The 20,739-nt window shown below is 45.3% G+C and overlaps 1 protein-coding gene across 1 annotated transcript in view; it reads right to left on the reverse strand.

The window, feature by feature from the left end:
* The window catches only part of LOC144755713 (copine-6-like), a 452,209-nt gene extending 435,873 nt beyond the window's left edge, over nt 1–16,336 (reverse strand). Inside the window, exons 1-2 of the mRNA XM_078644899.1 lie at nt 16,278–16,336; nt 1,734–1,768 (exon numbers count right to left, since the gene is read on the reverse strand). The gene's annotated coding sequence lies outside the window, so the exon portion shown is untranslated. The remainder of the gene's footprint in view (nt 1–1,733; nt 1,769–16,277) is intronic.
* Nucleotides 16,337–20,739: the final 4,403 nt, after the last annotated feature.

The following is a 20,739-nucleotide window of genomic DNA, read 5'->3' on the forward strand; positions in this document are numbered from 1 at the left end:
GTTACAAAAGATTTAGGGGCATACCAACAAGGCACCGCGATAAAATTATCGCCGCTTTAGCCTCCGTTTTTGGGCGTAAAGGGGCCATCATTTTATGGTACTATTTGCAAGGTCACCCTATCGCGTGAATCCATACCTCAGCGCCCTTTCCCTATATCCAATGGAAGGTGGATATAAAGGCTAAGTCTGCCCTGCCCTATCATCAAGCTATCGCTGAACGTTGTGTGATTATCGCTGGATTTCCAGTGATAATCGCCAATTTGGCAGCTTGCGCATGGAATTTTATCACTTTGGAGATAAGCGTTGCTGATAGCATGCTATCTCAGCGATAAAATTCAGCGTTAGCCGGCGATAATTATCCTCGCACTTAGTGATAATTATCGCCAGCCCTTGCTGATATGCCCCTGTGTAAGTTGAAGCTCCCGGGAGATTGATGGTCCCCTCACTGGAGTGATTTGGATCATATCCACGAGCAGGGATAGTGCAGACACTCCCATTCCTAACCACTGCACCATATAAAAAGAACACATAAAATTGAACCCTCCAATTAGGGTGATGGAGCAGTATTGCCCATCGAAGGATTTATTTACCCATAAAGATTCCATATTTCATTAGGACAATCGTTTGAGTCCCATTGGTTATATGAACAAGGATTTCCAAGAGGGACATAGAAAGTCTGTGTTGATAAAGGTGGTCACTAACTATTCATAGAATACCGCCGGAACGCGTCGATGCATGGGATAAACTAAATCCACTTCACAGGCTGGTATATTTGACAAGAGAGGCTGTACCGGGCATATGACTGGTTCTGGATCCTTTCGTTTGGATTAGTTTACGAACCACTAAGAAGTGCATTGTCGTATATGTTTTATGTCTCTCTCTCTTTTTGTCTCTATTCCTTGTTTCTATTATTTTTGGTTGTTTTAAAGTGTATTTTATTGAGTAAAATTATATATGTGAGGCTATATTTGCATCAGAACTTGTTGATTCTTTTTATAATTTTACCTCTATACAATGAAGTGTTATTTGGGAAATACGTCATATTGATTAAATGTGTTTATGTATAGAATGGGGTTTTAATTTATGAGCTATTGTTTACATGGTATATCATGTTTTACGGTCTAAATAAATACATTATATATTTTTTCACCATTCCGGAGTTTTCTTGCGGCATTGCAATGATAAACTCACTAGCCTTTGGTAGAATTGATATATACGTGTATGAAGGTTCTCAAATAAAAGTATTATATGATTTAGATACCGAAGGTAACATAACTTATTTTGTTTTTTTGTCGAGCGATATTAATCCTGCGGCAGAGGGCACACCCAAACTAGACTCGGGTAAAATTCCCCTTACGATCGCATAATCGCAATAGTTTTGTTTTACCAGTGTTATATGGAATTCACAAAATTATGCTACATCACACAATTACACGCCGTTTGCAGCAAAAGTTTAAAGCGAGCACAGGGCAACAGCACAAATGTCCAAAACACAAGTAGCTTCTATTTGCGGCACGTAAGTTCTTTGAGTTATTTTATTCAGTACCAAATACATGCGTGCATGCCCAATGAGCTTGAGGTTTCATTTCACACTTATACATAGAGCCACATAATTATGTATAATTCCATGTGATTTCCGACAATTGTGCAAAATTATGCAAAAGCAAATTACGCACATTTCTCACAAACCCCCCAAAGGAAAGCTTTCATAAGAGAAAACTGAGAAGACTTACAGTAGCTCCTGTGGCCTGGATAGGAAGAGGAAAACCTGATGAAAAAAAGAGAAAAAACAAAATTATTGGCAGCGGGTCCTAACAAAATGCACTGAAAGAACTGCACTGTTAGAAGGCGGTGACCTAGTGTTCCTTGCTGGCAAGGTGAGGCTCTTTGGACAGGAATAAGAAAGCAGTCAAGAAAGCTGACTCGAGAAGTGTGCAGGGCAATGCACTTACCTGTCTGAGAGTTGCTCCGGAAGCAGACACTGGCAATGATGGCGCATAGATGGACCTCGTTTAGGGATTGCCAGAGGTTTCAGTTGAGGTCCCTAGTTTTCCCCTTGCAACCCCGGGCACTACCATTGTGGCAGCTGACCTCAGAGGTCACAAAACCAGTGCCAAGAACACAATGGTGGCTCACTCTCAGGAGTGTCTGGGCTCTGCTGTACTTGTTTTCAGTCCCTTTTTTTTATTAGACTAATAGCGAGTGTAAGTCTGTAATTCACTATTAGTATAATAAAAAATGAAGAACCATTAACTGGAACAGGAATTTCACTGAAAACTGAGATAAGTGAAAAAATGCTTTTAAATATATGGTGTGTGCATGCTTGAAAGGAAGAGTGTGTTTGTGTGAGAAAGAATGTGTGTGTGTGTGTGTCTGAATTGTGCCTGTTTGAAAATTTGCGCACGTGTGTAAATGAAAGTGAGTAAGCTGTAGTGAGTAAGAATGAGTAAGATTGTCAGTAGGTGAGTGAGAGTATGAGTGACTGCAAGTGGGTGAGTAAGAATGAATAAGGGTGAGTGTGAGGGAGTCTTAGAGAGAATGTCGGAGAGTAAATGTAACTGTGAGTGAGAATGAGTGGGTCAGAATGAGTAAGGAAGAATGAGTGAAAGAGTGAGCGTGAGTGAAGACGTATGAGTGAGTGTGCGTGAGTGTGAATCAATAAGCCAGTCAGAGGGAGTGAGAATAAGTGATGTGAGTAAGAATGAAGACGTGACAATACGAGTAATTCGACTTGAGTGTGAATGAGACAGTACGGAGCAGCCACACTAAGAATGAGTGTGTGACAGTACCAGTGCGTACAAGAGAGTATCAATGAGTGAGTGTGAATGAATGCCAGTGAGTGAGAATGAGCATGAGTAAGTGAATTTAAGTTAGCGAGAGTGTAGTGTTAGGGCTGCAACTCTTTCATTGGTGCTGGCATACTGAAGGTAATTCTAAGTTTATAACAGCCACCCAGGGCTTTAAGTGGGCCGGGCCTCAAGGGGTCTGAGCACCGGCAGTTTTTTTCAGGGGGCCTCGAAACGGGTCTCTATCGGGCTCTGGCACAGGCGGTCCGTTTTTTTGTCTGGAAAAAAGTGCCAGGGTGCCAGAGCCCGATAGAGACCCGTTTCTAGACAGCAGGCACACCGATGTGCGCTGCCCACACTGCTTACTTCTCAACTAGTGGAGAAGTTACGACATGACGTCATGCAAGGTGAGCTGTAGGGGAAGGGAAATCCTTAAAGAGAGTCATTTTCTCTCTGGATTTCCCTTTTCTTTTTGAAACTCAGGAGCAGCAACTTTGTCGTGGTTTGTCGTGGTGTCACCAGGGCTTTAAGTGGAAGTGTTTTCAATATTATATGTAACACGTCATAGTTGCAACTTATTTATCTTATGCAACTAATAACCATTGACAAAGCCAATAGTCCTGACTTGTTGTAGGTATGATGTATCTTATATCTGGATGCAATGACAGAAACAGCAAAATACATGTTGGGCGGCACACTATGCTAATCACCGATTTTGAACATAAGTGTTTTAAAGCCACGCCCCTAATTACACTGGCCACGCCCCTGTCAGAGACCCCCCAGTTTTTTCATCCCACTTAAAGCCCTGCAGCCACCCATAGCAAAACACTAGCGTTGGCATACCATGGGCAACACTTAGCATGACAGGCACCAGGGACTAGATACTGGTCTGGCATTCAGTAAGTCATTTTTGGCATAACGGGCACCCATGGTAAAATACTGTTACTAACTTCAAGTTGCACACTTATTGACCCATAAGTGTGTCTCCCTAGGCACCAGTACTCATGCGCTGGAATTTCCAGCCAAATTTCAATGTAGCGTTCAACTTAAATGCTTATCAATAAAGTTTGCTTCATGCGTCGTTTTAGTTCAAAATCATAGGTATTTTAATTCATTTTTCTTATTATTCAACATTTAAGACAATCCATTGTTCCAATGCATTTCGGTGTTTTACTACACCTTCATCAGGGAACGTCTAAAAATAAGCAAACAAAACATACTTATCATTCATGTGCTCAATGTTAAACTATATTTACGCGCTGCGGATGTGATTTAGGAGCTTAACTTAGTGCGTGGCTTCACTGATACTCTGCGTTTGGTCTATCTCTTATAAGCACCGGTATCGAGTTTAAAATGTAATATAACTCGCTCAATACTTGCAAACGTTATGTTTCCGTGGGTGAAGTGCCTACTGCTCTTCGGTGCTACCGTTCAATACAAACGGCTTGTATTACTTGTTAAATGACTACGCCCTTTATTTCTCACCTTGTTGTTAAAAAGTGAATCCTGCTCGTTCTGCTACGCGAGGCCACTCTGCTTCGCTTGCACTGCGGAAAGTGAATGTTCACTACGCGCTGGTTCGCGCATGCGCTTTGTGTTAAACTAACGTTTTTTTGAACCACGGTGCGATAACTTTACTGTTCATTAACGCCAACAATCTAATAGTAACATAAAAGGTTCAAGATCAATCTAGATTCCATGTGATACGGTGAGCACTAAACATGCTCGCTGTTCGTCGACTCTATTCACAGTTTACTGAAAATATATACAACTCTATAAGTTTTTCATCAATATGGATATATGAAATTGTCATAGATAACAAGTAAATTCTGTTCTATCGTTCATTCCGTTAGGCTTCAAGCTGCAAAGGTAGTAAATCCAATAGTTCTCTCTCTTCAAAAGATTTTTTTATTCATTAATCCTTCTTTTTTTGGTATTACTTCCAGTACACAGGCCCTTAACTGGTTGATGTTATGTTGTTTTTCGGCAAAATGTGTGGCCACTGTTGATTTTGATGAATGTGTTCTTATATTACTTTTGTGCTCCGTAAGCCGAACTTTCAACTTTCTTTCCGTGTGACCTACGTAAACACTGCCGCATAGGCATTTCAATAAATAAACAATGTTGGTTGTGTCGCATGTGGCGTTTACTCTTAAGGGTATTTTATGTCCTTTCATTGGGTGATTGATGTTGGACCAACAAAAAACCACACCCAGAGAGAGACCATCCACATCGGAGCCTTTTTTAGTCTCAGGCCCCGAAGAAGTAGAAGACCCAGGAGGGGACGCAACAAAAACAAAAGAGAAAGCCCCACCACAAACAAGGAATGTAACTTCAAAGAAAGACAAAAAGAAATACCACTAAAAGATACGGATAATCTGGTGATAAACATTTCTAACCAACAGCTAAATGAGTTTCAAATAAACACACTACAACGTGGATTATCATTTGTACCTAGTGCACGTACCAACCTGTTGGAACTAGAAGTGAGCCTTTTTAAATTAACACGCAAGATGAGACTTAGACACTTTTTTGAAAATGTAGTCACAGAAAAGCCACCCAACAAGGAAGATGAACTAAAGGGATTGAAAACATCAAGTTCATACATGCCACCAATATCCCATAAAACTATTTGTATAGTTTGTATTGAACGGTAGCACCGAAGAGCAGTAGGTACTTCACCCACGGAAACATAACGTTTGCAAGTATTGAGCGAGTTATATTACATTTTATACTCGATACCGGTGCTTATAAGAGATAGACCAAACGCAGAGTATCAGTGAAGCCACGCACTAAGTTAAGCTCCTAAATCACATCCGCAGCGCGTAAATATAGTTTAACATTGAGCACATGAATGATAAGTATGTTTTGTTTGCTTATTTTTAGACGTTCCCTGATGAAGGTGTAGTAAAACACCGAAATGCATTGGAACAATGGATTGTCTTGAATGTTGAATAATAAGAAAAATGAATTAAAATACCTATGATTGTGAACTAAAAACGACGCATGAAGCAAACTTTATTGATAAGCATTTAAGTTGAACGTTACATTGAAATTTGGCTGGAAATTCCAGCGCATGAGTACTGGTGCCTAGGGAGACACACTTATGGGTCAATAAGTGTGCAACTTGAAGTTAGTGACACATACACTCCAGGAGGGGAGTGATTCCCATGAGCACAGTCGAAACAGAACAAACCACAGGCGGTGCACAACCTGATATCCAGAAGCCAAAATACTGTTACTGCCATGCTAGAGTTAATTCATGGCATATTGTCACACGTGGAAAATTACCGTGCTACCATACTTGAGGACATTTTTGGCACTAGGGCAAACTGTGACGAAATGCCGGCACTAACACATTGGAGGTAATTCTTGGCATTAGTGAGGTCAAATGTGAACTATGGGATGGGTAAGCACGACAAAATATTGGCCCCTGACATACTAGAGATTTTTTTTACATTCTGACATTGACATATTGTTTTTAATTTTTTGGTATAGGAGGGCACCTCAAGCGCACCATGACCAAACGATAGCCCGGGCACAATGGAAGTAATGTTTGACATATGGGGTACTCATAACACATTTTTTTTAAATGTGGGCAGCTCCTGGGGAGAGTCAGGTTTTATTGGCTTGGCACATTATGAAATTACTTGAATATTTAACCACTTCGGCGCTCATGACGAGCTCAGCTCGTCATGAGTTACGCCGTTCGCACGCTGATGACGAGCTGAGCTCGTCATGTAACGCGGCTTTTTTAAAAACGCAGCGCGCAGCGGGAAAACCGCTAGCGCGCATGCAGTTAATAGGTGCCCTTTAGGAGCCTATGGCTTTTTAGAAAAGTTGTGCAAAAATTGTGCTTTAAAATAAACTATTTGATTAAATTTTTTCAAAAGGGTTTCTAGAGGAGAAATCTCCGACTACACTTAAAGAGGTTTGTGGATAAGAGACCACTGAATTTCAGTCTTGCGATGGGTAAGTTGTAGATGTTTATAGATGGGTTGTTATATGGTCTTTCCCGGCAGAGTTGGGGAGGGGGTCCCACAATGTGGGTGTCTACACAGTGATAGAGGATATGGTCCATTTGTGAAATGCTACTCAGTTCTTTCCAAACCACAAGATGTGGTGCCTGAACCTGAGCTATGGAATTTCACTGGGATGAAGGTAGATTCAATCCTACCAGAAATGGCGGAAGGCCTTGGGGTGGAGATATTGGAAACTGAGATCAAAGCTGCAGTTAAAGGAATGGCCAGGGCTAAAATCCTAGGCTTGGAGGTTCTTCTGATTGTATTCTACACTATGTATATAGACCTACTGCACCGCGGAAGGCTGTGATGTACCACATGGCCCTCAGAAAGTACTCCCTGCCATCCATGAAGAAATGATGGTGTATTTTCCTAAACTGTGATGGGACTCTACAGGCAAGATTTTGTTCAGGCCCTTGTTGATGCTCAACTCACACTATGCAATTCGGAGCAAACTGTTGGCTAGCACACTAGGCCCATTGATTCAAAGAATGATACAGCCAGGCCAGAGCAGGTTCATCTCATGCTGTAATACAGAGATGAACATAGGAATACTGATTCAGGCGCTCGAAACGTCTGCAGATCTTTCGCTGAGGGCCACAGCGTGGTCTACAGAGGTTGAAGTCATTTGATACACGGCATTGGGAGATACTTGCAGTAGTGGAGACGCTGCACCTAGGAACGGGTTTCATTAATTGGGCCTCACTGCTGTATGCGACCCTGTCAGTGAACGTTACAACTGATCCTATTAGCTTGTCAGCATATCTCATCAAAATGGATTAAAAAATGCAGTGCCTCCTCTACTGCCTTATATTTATGATGACAGTGTAACAGTTTGCGAAAGTGCTCAGACAGAGGGGCGGAAATAGAGGCATAAACATATGGTGTGACGCATATAATTATATGCTACGCAGGTTATATATTGTTGCTCTTCAATCTTATCCGGAGTGAATGAAGGCACTTGAAGAATTTGGACGAAAATCAGGACTCCAAGTTAACTGGAGGAAGTACAGCACATTCTCTATCCATCAACACCAAAACAAAGAAAACACTTCCTGAAATTTACCAGGGTGTGAGATGGGAGGCCACCATATTTCACTATCCTGGGCTGAGTATATACCGCAATTATTCAGATATCTTAGATGGGAATATTAGAGCAAAAGTAGCAGTGACAAGGGGGAATGTGTCATTTGAGAGAACCCGCCCACTGTCTGTAGCAGGTAGGTTGGCAAAGTTGAAAATGGTGGCCTCCCACAGCCAGTGTACTAGTTTCTAGCCTTAGTAATGGGTTTGCCCATTGGGGTTCTCGTGAGTCCTAGACGCTGCACTGGCAGTCCTGGCGTGGAGTGCAGGAAGATGCGGAGTGACACTTAGGAGACTACTGTTACCAACAACAGCGGGGAAGTTAATAATTGCCACATCTCCGTTGCATTTTCTCCCAGTAAAATTTGTCAGGTTTCACCAGCTAAAATTTACCTGGGAAAAAGGATGGGGGCTGGTGGTAATTTCCATAAGACTTGTAATTACTATCGTAGTGCAAACCGTAGTTTCCACAGAGATAAAAAATGAATGGGTCACCTGTAATGTAATGAGGACCATAATGTGCTACTATGACCTTCCCGGGGGACAAACCGTTCAACATTGATGGATCCCTAGTAGCGACACAGAACTGCATGCAGAGGCAGAGAGATGAGCGCCCTCCCACTCACAGAGGACTGCATCAATTTCGTGTTGTAAACAGGTTTCATATTGCACCCCAGAAGATTACACAGGCCTCATATTGCACACAGGAAGACTCATAGGTTCTCTTTTGGCACAACTGCTCTCTGCTGCAGGTAGGAGGCATATTTTCACTATATATTCTGGAACTGCTCTGGAATAGGCAGGTACTGGAAAACTGAGCCACTGACAGAGAAACCTCCGCTCTGTCTGTTGAGCCTATTCTCCTACACTCATGTTCCGTTTCAGCCGGTGGGACACGACGGAGGGTCGATGGAAGAGAGACGCAGCGAGGAGGTTTTTTTTCTCTTTACACCCTCTAGCCCCCCCCAGAGCCACCCCTGATCCGTGCCAGCCGCAACTGGACCTGACCTGGCAGTTTGGCTGAACTGTTTCTACTGAAACAAGATCAATGATGGTTTACATATGGCTGGTTCCTGCCTGATGTGGGATGAAGTGCAAAAAAATGATGGATTGGGCTATGGCCACAAGTAGTTACGAGCAGCTGAGATTAATTCAAGAATTCTACCTATTTTTTTATTTTCCTCTACAGTGTGTGGTGGCATTGTATTCATTCGACGAGGCACACTATGGAACTACCTGACAATCAATACTAGTCTGGAATCTTTTTAAATTATTGTAATACTCTTCGAAATAATTTTGAGATTGAAAAAAAGAACTGTGGAGAAGTCTCACAAAGTGAACTACAAGGCCCTACTAATGGCTCACTGTGTCATACATAAATGTCAATAATGTAACATTAGGTAAAAAAGGACATCTGCACAGAGCCCATTAACTTAAATCATGCACCTAACAAGGAATGTCTCTTTAACCCTTTGGGGCCATTGAATTCCTGGTGGTAGTGAAAGAACAGATTAGAATAGTATTGTGCCCATTTTGCACCAACCATGAATAGGTCCTGAGTGCAAGTTGTGCTCGAGTATGGTTTTGCCTTATAGTTGCTAAAAACTGGAGGGCATAATCCTGAAAATACAGAAATAATGCTTGAAAATGCGCACATGTACTGCTTATATGCGTCGTTGTTTTGCAGAGATTTGTACGCTGGGTGCAAAAATACACCTCATACTCAGCCCAAACCAACTCACCAGGTCTTTTGTCCTCCTTTTTTAGATCATCTGAAAATGATTAATAAGTAATATACAATCAAGGCGCAACTGCAATCCACGTACCTGGTCGCAGGCAGTTGTTGAACTACATCCAAACAAATATACTGCTGGTCATAAATCCCTACTCCTTTGATATTGCCACTCTGTAGAGTGGCAATGTCAGTGGTATTGATACTCCATATTACCGCCAGTGGAATGAATCTAAAGACATATATGTTCAAGCTTTTGATAAGCGGACTTCGTCCAGTGGTCAGTTACATTGTAATTCACATTTTGATTCTGTCCACCACATTATATAGGGTGGGTTCCCTTCACTTTCAGCAGGGACACTGGAATTGTGTAACTGTGCGGTCGCAGTGATTTTCACATGATTATAGTTTTGCCACATAATCCATCATCTGCCACAAAATCTGCAGATTTTAACAAAAAAAATGTTTTCTAGCTCAAACGGTTCAAACATTACACAAATTAAACAACAAGTAATGCCACACAGTGGAAGGCACTCGGCAAAGCTGTATTGGTCACCTTTCTGTTGCTTATGTCTATATTTGGCTATTAAACTGATACTAATGAGGTGCAACCAATGCTCTCAGAGTGTTACTTAATTTTAAAATGATCAAACTATTAATACTATTACAAAATGTGCCACGTTATGCAGCATAATTTGCCTTTTCTTACCACATAATATCCTCAACCCTGCCGCATAATTTGGCCTTTCCTGCCGCATAATTCCTGTGGGCCTTACTTTGAGTGACTGCATAAAGTATATGCACAATGTTCACATCCAACTAAAAGTAGTTCCTTTCTGTGCAGTGAAACCTATTCCAAAGAGTGCTTTACTTTATTTGTGCCTGAATAGTTACACGAATAACAATTTAGCACTTACTATTTTTTTTATTATATGTTCATTCTTTATTAGCACTACTACTCCCAATGTAAGGTGTCAGAGCACTTTATATTACATGTACACATTATACACTGACAATAAATTACACAAGTGTGTACATAAAGGTACCAAGAGAGACAAGGTGTAGAAGTCATAAATCGTCCTGACTTGCGGGCATTATATGTTAACACTGGAGAAACTTAAAATGAGATTTTAAAATGTAAGACTGTGTTTTGGTTAATCTGTAATAATAAGACCTTATCACTTCCCAAGCTAACATTTTTGGGCAACCTCATAACATTGTCAGATTAAGAAGAAAGAAAAGAAGGTTCTTAAAGCCATGCCTTGCAATTTGCATGCAGCTCCTTGATGCCAGTTCATACCTCACTTTGCTATATTAAGATTGCAATTTATGAACTGCAAGTAACAAAAGGATCTCTGTGTCAAAAGCAGTAACCCACTTACACATCTACATAAACAAAAATTTGTGATCAGCATGTTACACAATGTGCTTTCCAGGAGATATATTAAGCCTTTATGCTATTTTATGAGTCAAAACTGTGGTTGGACAAAACACAGATATCTCCAACAAGCTCATCCACTACCTACATCAAACTACTACTTTGGAAAGTAATTGGTGTGCTTGCATAAAGTGGGCTCAGTGAATTTTTTCAGTGCTCCAGGAGCTTTTTTTCTACATTATACTTTTGTAGACCTAACTTCCCCGCTTACCCCCTGCAACTCTGACAAGTACCAAGGATCTGGGGTTAAGATGACGCATTAAAAAGATATCCACATCATTAAGGCCCATCGTTCCTCAGGCAAATCAGATTATATTAGCTAGCATCTTGTTTTTACTAAACAATTTCAGTCTCTCTCTGCCCTGCTGGCGCTAGCTATACACAGCCAATGAGGACTCAATATTTCCCAGCCTGGCCCTACCCTTTTCAGAGTGTCTGGTGGTCCTTGCTCGATACCTTGTTTTGCCTACCTCCCCGGCAATTGCATGGGTGGGACTGCACTTCCATGAATGTACTTCCAGGAGTGTACAAGTCTGTCACACCTGCGTAGTCCATTCAAGCCTCTGTGCATGCAGAACACTAAGGCACTGGCGAGAAGTGCTGCGCCCCCAGGCGAGAGGAGAATTTCTGCAGTCAGTCCTCCAGCCTGCTGTTCCTGCATCTGAACCCCGCTCACACCAGAGGCTGTTGGACTCATGTTCCCAACACATTCCTAGGTCAGAGCTCCTCGGACTGGCTCGGGTGACTGAGTCATTGTTATTATGGGCGAAATTTGCGGATTTGCAGTCGGCAAATTTGCGCAAAATTGCAAAAAAATCCGCGAGTTCGCAAAAAATTCACAAACTCGCGGATTTGCAGTTTTGTACAAATAGCACTTACTGATTAGCCAGTAGAGATGGCCTTTATCCAAGAATACGTCATTGTTTAGTGCGATACCTCTACTCAACTGGAGTACTTTCTACTGGCTAATCAGTAAGTGCTACCTCGTTGGGCAAATGTATAGTGCTTTTGCTACACTACAGCTGCGTAAAGTGCCAGAAGAGTTGTCTCCAGTGACCATGTGTGTGTTACTATGCCATCGCGCCGAAGGGCGCAGGGGTCCCTGGAGTGAGCTGTGCATCATAGTAGGTAAATGGCGGGAAGACGGTGCACACCGCGAGTGTGTGGGCGGGGCCAAACGGGCGGGCTTTCTATGCGAGTTCACATGCCTCTTGTGTGTATAACTGGTCAGAGACCGATCAGAGCAGCAGATGAGGAGAAAGAAGCTCCTGGTCACAGGAACTGCACGGGGATTTTGCTAGTGAAAGTGAAGGATGCAAAGGCCTCTATCCAGCATCAAAGCTAATTTTCGACGGTAGATATGGGGAGAAAGCACACCTGCCCTGCCTCGACAAAGCTCATGATTGTTTTTGGGCTGATGAATGCGTTACTGAATTTGAGCTTCAACTCGGGCACCTGCTTTATTTATATCTGTAAGTGCTTCCTGTTGAGGTTTAATTTTTGTGACAGGAGCATCGTGCCAGAATGAACCCTGCCCTTCATATTTATCCAAGAAAACGCCACTGGTTTGTGCTCAACTGCCCAAAATCCGCCAGCGAGCGGATTTGTGATTTTTTTGGCAATTTCGCGAGATTCGCGGATCGAGAAATTGCCGAAAATCCGCAAAATTCGCGAGCGGAATGGATTTTGCGCCCAACCTTAGTCATTGTAACTCATTAAGGAGCTCCTCTTCGAGTTTTCTAGAAGGCAGGTACTAGTCTCAAATGATATGACTGGTGAGTGAATGAAAAAAATCTGACCATGAGTTGTGAAAACAAATTGAGCTCTAGCTCTAGGCAAGTGCAGGTCGACACTGGCCTCAACCTGCTATGTAGGAATTTGTTTTTTGTGACTCTGGTATTAACGGGTGCATAATATTGCTGAAAACATCAATTACCCAGCATCCACGGAGAGACAGGCAGGTAATATTTTTGACTGATGTCCCCTTCCTGTTCACAAAGTTTTAGGATGATGACCCCCTTCATATGTCAGATCAAGTAACACATTAAATTAGATATTTTCCTGGATTGTGTAGTTGCACAAACACAAGGGTGGAGGCCAGACGCTATACAGCGTGGGAGTGAATTGGTGCAGCAATTGGTGCAGCCTGAACACTGTTCAGGCTGTGAACAGTGTGAGTCTACATGACTGTTTGGCAGTAGAGACCCAAGTCATTGCTGTTGTCCCAGTTTCCTGGGATGCAGCGTGACTGGCCCCCTTTTAAAAACCGCTAGCCCCGGGGCAGGTGGCTGTTTAAAGACAAGAAATCCCAGCAAGGGGACAGGGGAGTGGAGGGTGGTCGCCCCTTGTCAGATAGCTGTTGGGCTTGCTCAGACTTCATTGCCTCATTGTGCCACTGATATTCGTTTCAGCCTTGGCCATTGTTTTTCCTTACGGGCGGGTCATAGGTGTTCTTTATTGACAGCCAGCCAGTGGGTGTTCATTACAGCCTGAGCCACTGGTGTTTATCACTGACTTGACCTCTTATGCTTATGTTTTGAGGTTCGGCAACAACTAGACCACTAACGTTCAATAGCGAATGTGCCTGTGATAAATATTTTAATTTCTTTACTGCCTAGGCCCCTTGGTGTATATTGCTTCCTGGAGTCATTCATACTCTTTGCTCCATGCACTGTTAAATGTTACTAAAGTATTTAATCTGTTCTACCATCCTTGTTCTTCTGGACTGATTTTTAGCTGTTGAGAAGGGATATTATCCTTTTTGAAATACTTGCGGTAAACTCTCTCACTCGGGGCGTGAAAATGCCACACACAGGTACAATACAAACAGAAATGTCAAACATATGCTGAACGAAACCTTGGCCACTATGATTATAGCGCATCTGCGATCATAAACTGCTCATGGCTACATGGATGAATTTCACAGAAGTAGCCAGTTCGCCTTTGGCTTGTAATGCTGGGCTGCAGTTACACTGTGAAGTGCAGGGCTACTGCACAGCGGCTCCGGCAAATGATGCCTCATTTGAACCGTGCTTGGCTGTTAGGATAACCGGTTATTGACCTTCCGTTTCAGGGGTTTGCAGAAGTTTCAAGATCTTTTTAGAGATTCGCGTTGCTCAATAGAGTGTACTTTCTGATATTTATACGTTTCCATGCACTTAATTACTTGATTTTATTCGCAAGAAAGTTTCATTCGAAGTGCCACACATTTGGTAATTTAATGTAACTCCTAAGGACATAGAAACCATTGAAATGTCGCACATAAACAATCCGAAAACTTGGCAGTCAGTTTTTGCTTTCGTGTCGTTACCTATGGAACGTACCTGGCTAAAACTCGATGGTAAATCACTCACAGGTGCACAGAAATACTCCCGCGTGCGGTCACTGCGTCTGCGCCGAGCAGCCGGCGGCTGGGTTATGCCTAGCGCGCTGTGAGCCTCGCGCGCGGTGAACCTCAAGGGCTCGCGCTCTCACTCTCGCTCTCTGCGAGTCGCGCGCTCTCCCCAGACGCCGCCACTTTTGTGCAGACAGCGCAGCCAGCCGCCTCCTAGCGGGGCACACCTGCCGATCTTTCCGAAGCCTGCCCGCCTCGGGCCCACTGCCAGGATGTAGCCCCGCAAGGGCACCTGTCTGCGGCTAGAGGTGACGTGCCAGAGCAGCGAATATATGGCATCCCAAAGCAGGAGCTAGTGGCATCGCCGCGCCCAATCTGCACGTGCCATCATGCCATCTATCGAGCGGCTCGAGGGCGGCGACAGCGCTCTCTCGGATTACAAGGACGTACAAGAGCAACCAAGTCGTGTACGGGTGGAGTCTTCGTGCTGCCACGTTAGGAAAAAAACACAAACGTGCTGTCTACTTGCACTGACGCCTCAAGGCAGTTTTTCGGATATCAATGCATTCTCGTGCAGGTGCCGCTAGGACGCTCGGGGCTGCGCTGACGACGTTTATATATGCTTATTATAGTGCTCGTGCCCCCAAAGTTCTCGCAGGGGTGTGGGTGTGGGGGGTGAGGGAGGCAGTATCCTTCCCTCCTTACCTGGGATGGAGGGAGCAGGTCCCGGCCCACGGCACCGCTCAGGGCCCGCAGCCGCTGCCAGATTCCGAAGCCCGGGAAGGCGGCTCCGGCTCTGCGCGTCTCTTAGTAACAGGACTAAATGGTGGAGAAGTGAGAGAGAGAGTGCCGCAGCCATCTGCACAATTAACAAAGCTATTAAAAAGAGCGAGGAATCTTTCTTTATGGTTCCGTGGCGGCCCCTGAGAATAACAGCTCTTTCCATTCAGGTCTGTTTTCCTTCCAGGGCTTCGAGCAAGAGTCCCGGGCACTTTCCACCCCCTGCTGCCTCGTGAAAACGTTCCGATTATTAACAAGAACACATTCACTTGGTTAAGTAAATGCATAGCTTATCGTTAAATACCAATACATATTGAGTCATTAAACTAGCGTGTTTCTAGTATATACTAACCAACTCACCCGTAATCCAGAGGCGATATCTGAAAGTTTACCTATGGAGCCATCGCTCATCAACAGTTTCCCCAAAGGCTTGAACCCTGGAAGCACCAAACATGTAAAGTATTATGTCTCGTGTGTTTGCAGTACTTGTGCTATGGGCCGAGGCAGAAAGAAAGACTCAACTCTTCCCATCGGGGTTGAAGCCAGTGACCTTCAGATTGCATACGTCTCTCCAAAAAGGAGTGAACGCTCGATCCACTGATCTACCTGATTCACTCTTGATCTCTGTTTTTTACGTTGCACGCGTCTCTTCCACAGTATCCACTTCCCTTCCTTGTCCCTTTTCTCAGACTTTGTCTCTTTCCCGTTCTTTTTCGCCGTCTCACATTTTCTCTACTTTTTGCCCTATTCTATTCTCCCCCTTTTTTCTGTCTTTCTCTGCCTCCTGGCTATCTCTAGCTTCCTATTTCTATGCATCCCTCCTTTTAGCATCTCTCGCTGTCTCTCACACACACACACACACACTTCCGCTAAGCGACCAGATGCACGCTTTAGAGATGCGATAAAAATAATATGCCTCCCCAGAAAAATATCAATGTGGCAGAAACATGTCCAGCACCAGAAAGCAGTGAAAATATAATGTGTGGCGGAATGGAGCGGCGCAGGGGGCGGCGGTGCCATACAAAACGAGATGGAAATGCCGGGCCATAGGAGGAAGACGCAAGACACATCCCGACTGAGCTAAAGTAGGGAGCGACCTTACCTGTGCTGGTAGAGGTGCTCGGGTGAGGGCTCAGATGTCTTCCCTATGGAATCCTGGGGTTTGGGCGTGTATGAATGAGTGCTCGACCCCTTCAGTGGGAAGACCGCAGATGCTTGTGGAAGGCGACCTCCGTCTTTTTCACGAGACCTCAGACCTTTTCAATGCAAACCTCCTCAGTGGTGAGACCCCGGGCCACTCCTGTGTGTGGTAACAGACTGCTGCAGCGCTATGAACTCAGAACCTTTCAGATTAATTCCTGGGAGACCTCCAATACTAAAATTCCATCGGCAGTGAGATGGGAGAGTCCTTAGAGCGCGGAGGAGCCCCCGGGGTCCACCGGTGGATACCTGCGATCCCTGGAAGTGGCAGCGCAGACTCCGTCAGTGTGCAGACCCGCGGTCCCTTCAGCCTGGAGATGCCGGTTCCTTTGAGTGTGAAGAGCACTGGGTCTCGGCGCGCCCCCTGCCAACTGGAAAAGCTGCCGAGGAGTCTGTGCCTCCCTAGTTTCGCCGTCCTAGCTCTGTCCCCTCCCTTCCCTCTCGGGCTCGAACAGTCACTTCGCGGTGATGAACGGATGACGCGGATCCCGTGTCCTGAGAAAAGCTTTTAGTCAGTCCGTGCTCCGGCGGGGAGCTCTTAGTGCGCGCGAGATGGAAGAGGGCAGCTCTTATGGGAGGGAGCCCGCTCCTGTCGCCCTCCCCGTGGGAGGGTCCAGGCTCTGCAGGGGCCGCCGGAGTGCTTACGCTGAAGCGGGGCATGCATGCAGATACGCTCTGGCACTGCGCAGGGACGCGCTGCCATAGGGGCCAAACAGCACGAGCTGCTCATCCGCAGAGTGGCGGCGTCATTTGGGTGAATCGGAGTGTGTTTGGTCCTGGTGAGGATTGCTGAACTGTCTGCAGACACATCTCCTCTCATCCTTTGACCCTGGACCTAGGGGCCAGCGGGGGCCCACCTGTATGTACTCTGGTTATCATGGTGTGTGATATATTCTCTGCGTAAAGGGACAATGCCAAACGCTCGAAGGGGGGCCTGTATGGGCCAAACTTCTGCTGTATTCCAAATGACCCCTTACCTGCCTGCACAGAGACCGTATGCCACCAGGAGCCAAGACACCAGCAGCCTGGAGATGAACAAGAGCACAACAGGCCTGCTTCAGTAATGCACCAATAGTATGGAACATCCCCCTATCCTTCAGAGTGCCCCGACCCTTCTCCAATCTAGTAAAGAACTGAAGACACAGAAGGTGTTCTTTAAAGAGATGTGTCTCTAAAGAACAGTATCTCAGAATGAGATACTGGTTCAAATCCACTCTCTCGGCCAGTAGCGGCTCCTGTAGGGAGTGGTGCGGGCGGCGGTGTGGGGGAGGGGCAGGATGGGGGTAGTGAACTACGGTGTAGGCCGCACAGAGATAAGTAACTAAATAAATAAATAAAACAAATTACATTGCACGTGCTAAAATGCCCCACCTTGCCCCTCCCATGCCACACCCCACTTCCCTGCACCACTTCCTCCAGGTGCCGCTACTGCGCAATGGTGAGTGTGAGTGTGTGGGGTAAGTGGAAATTGTGAATAAAAACTACCAAAGGGGTACCCAAGGTCCAAATCCTCCTTGGTTGTAGGGTAAGATTATATCCCTACCCTTACCTTGGGTCACCTTATAAGTGTTGTACGTCTGTGTGTGCTTTTAAAAGCCTTTTTTAATTGCCAAACTACATAGAACGTCACTTGCCAAAAATAACTGGGATGTGTCACTCCACAATATGTACCACAGGAGCTATGCATTGCGCTCCTAGCATGTTTTCATTTCTGCATTATATATCTATGAAGACACTCTTTGAGAATGGATCACAGGGTATGTGCAAACCCACAAAATAAAACATGACATGATCATGCTTGCCTTATTTAAAATTTTATTTTTCAGGTTGGACTGGGTCCCCGCTTGGGGTATACAATGGAGATACCTGCCTGACCTGTTAATATATTTGCTTGGTTCACCTCCTTATTTAACCGTTTTAGGGAAATCATTTGATATCACCAAACTGCGCATCCAACCCTGGCTAAGGGTAGGGATACCTACCACTTATATTTTATGGTCCTGAAGAAATGCCACAGATCACTCCTGGACCCTTGAGGCGTGAACCCTGTCAACCTACACATATTACAAGATTGTCATTCTTCATAGTTAGAAGCACAATCTACACACATTTTTCATCTATACCAAGGGGACCCCTGATCAAACGTGTCTTACGGTACCCATTAGTAGTTTTCATTCACCATCTCCCCTTACCCCACACACCCGCACTCACCATCACAGCTATATTCAAAAGATCTCCAAAGAGCCCTCTCGCAGGGCCCGTGAGGTATTGCAACGCCGACCCCACGAGGAGCAAAGCCCAACGTTGAAGTATGTATGTATGTATGTATCGCATACTTTTATAGCGCAAACTGTCACCCAGAGGGTATCCTGGCGCTTTGACTCTACCTAACTTTTGCGCAGTCACAGAGGATTACACCACCCTGGGAAAGAGGTAGGACTTCAGCCCTTTTTTAAAGGAGGGAAGTTCACTCAGACTCCTCAAAGATAGGGTAAGGGAGTTCCAAAGCTTGGCGGCGGTGAAACTAAATGAACGGCCGCCCATCCGTACCCTCTGAATTTTAGGAACTGCCACCAAACATGCAGAGGAAGATCGCAGAGGTCTAGCCGCTGAGTACCAGGAAAACAGCTCCTGCAGCATGATAGGCCCCTGCCCATGAAGGGCCCTGAACACTATACAAAACGCCTTAAAACAAATGTGCTGATGGACCGGTAGCCAATGGAGATCTTTTAGCACTAAAGAAGAAGAGGCTGAGCGCATCCGAGAGAGGGCAAGCTTAGCTGCCATATTCTGTATGCGCTGCAGCTTCCTGATCAAAGTGCTTGGGGCGCCCAGGAGTAATGCGTTACAGTAGTCAATCCTACTGAGAATGATACTGCGCACTACCTCAGGTCTAACTGGTGCCGGAAGCAAGGGAAGAATTTTACGCAATGTGCGAAGCAGCATCATATATGTGGCAATGGTCTTATTTACAAAGGCATTAAGCTGAAGATTTGGGCCAAACATAACGCCCAAATTACGAGCAACATCTGCTGCCGCAACTGTGCCCAGGGATGAGGCAGGCCAGAAGCCCGTTGGTAGGGTATTGAACTGGAGTGAGTTATGTCTCAACCAGTCCGCCGTGGCTGTCATACAGCGATGGAACGTTTCCTTAGACACGGCATCTCTGCCTTCAAAGGAAAAGATAAGCTGTGTATGGTCAGCGTAGTTAATCACCGAGATGCCGAAGGTTTTAATCAGCCTGATCAGAGGATAGAGGTATAGATTAAATAGAATCGGGCTGATTGCAGACCCCTGAGGCACACCTTGTCCCACCTTATGAATACCAGATCGAAAAGGCGGCAAAGCCACCATCTGGTGCCTAATATGAAGGTAGGAGACTAGCCAGTCTCGGGCCAAACCAGCTACCCCAATCGCCTCCAGTCTGCTGATTAATGTGGCGTGGTTGACCGTGTCGAACGCGGCCGACATGTCGAGCAGCACTAGAAAGGCTGCCTGACCCGTGTCGTCCCGCGAACGAAGATCGTCCAGGACAACCACCAACGCGGACTCCGTGCCATGATCTGGCAGGAAGCCAAATTGGGCCACATCTAGACAAGTATTAGTCTCTAAAAAACTGGCCAAGGAGTTGGTGACCAATTTCTCCATGATCTTAACGGGGAAAGGAAGCAGCGAGATAGGCCTGTAGTTCGCAGAACAGGTAGGGTCCAGCGTAGCCTTCTTCAAAAGAGGGGAGAACACTGTAAGTTTCCAGCTTTCTGGAACAGTGGCGGTGCTAAATGACTGGTGGCAGATGGAGTAAAGAGGGGGGAAGAGCTCCTCATGGAACAGTTTCCAGAACTTATGGGGTAGCGGGTCCAACGGGGAACCGGAGGACACACTATTGGCCAGAGTGCAAAAATCCTCGTATGAGGGAAAGATGAAACTATCCAGCAGTGAGGTCTCTGTGACTTCCCCAGGAGCGCTAGCAGTGGACCCCGACGCAAGCTCTAACAAAGGCTGGGTACAGAAAGTGCACGGGTCAGAGAGACCACTCAGAATGTTGGCAATCTTGTCCTCAAAAGCAGAGGCCAGAGAATCACACAAGGTCTGGGAGGCCGGGATACTGTTCTCAGGACACCCCCGCCCCGCACGGCCCCCCAGCTGTGTGTGTGCCCCTCGCTGCTCCTCAGTCACGATCTGCCGCTTTTGACTGTTTCCCTAGCTCTGTGTGTTTGTATCCCCAGCTCGCCTTGCTGGTACTGCCTCACTGCTTTTCCCCTACTGTATATTTGTATTTCTTTGTAAATCCTGTGCTTTGTATTCCGTATTGCCTGTTCCCCTGGTTGCCCCGCTCCCCGCTTCCCGCCGCCGTAATCCCGAGG

Source organism: Lissotriton helveticus, chromosome 5_1 (genome assembly GCF_964261635.1).
Source record: "Lissotriton helveticus chromosome 5_1, aLisHel1.1, whole genome shotgun sequence".
NCBI lineage: Eukaryota > Metazoa > Chordata > Amphibia > Caudata > Salamandridae > Lissotriton > Lissotriton helveticus.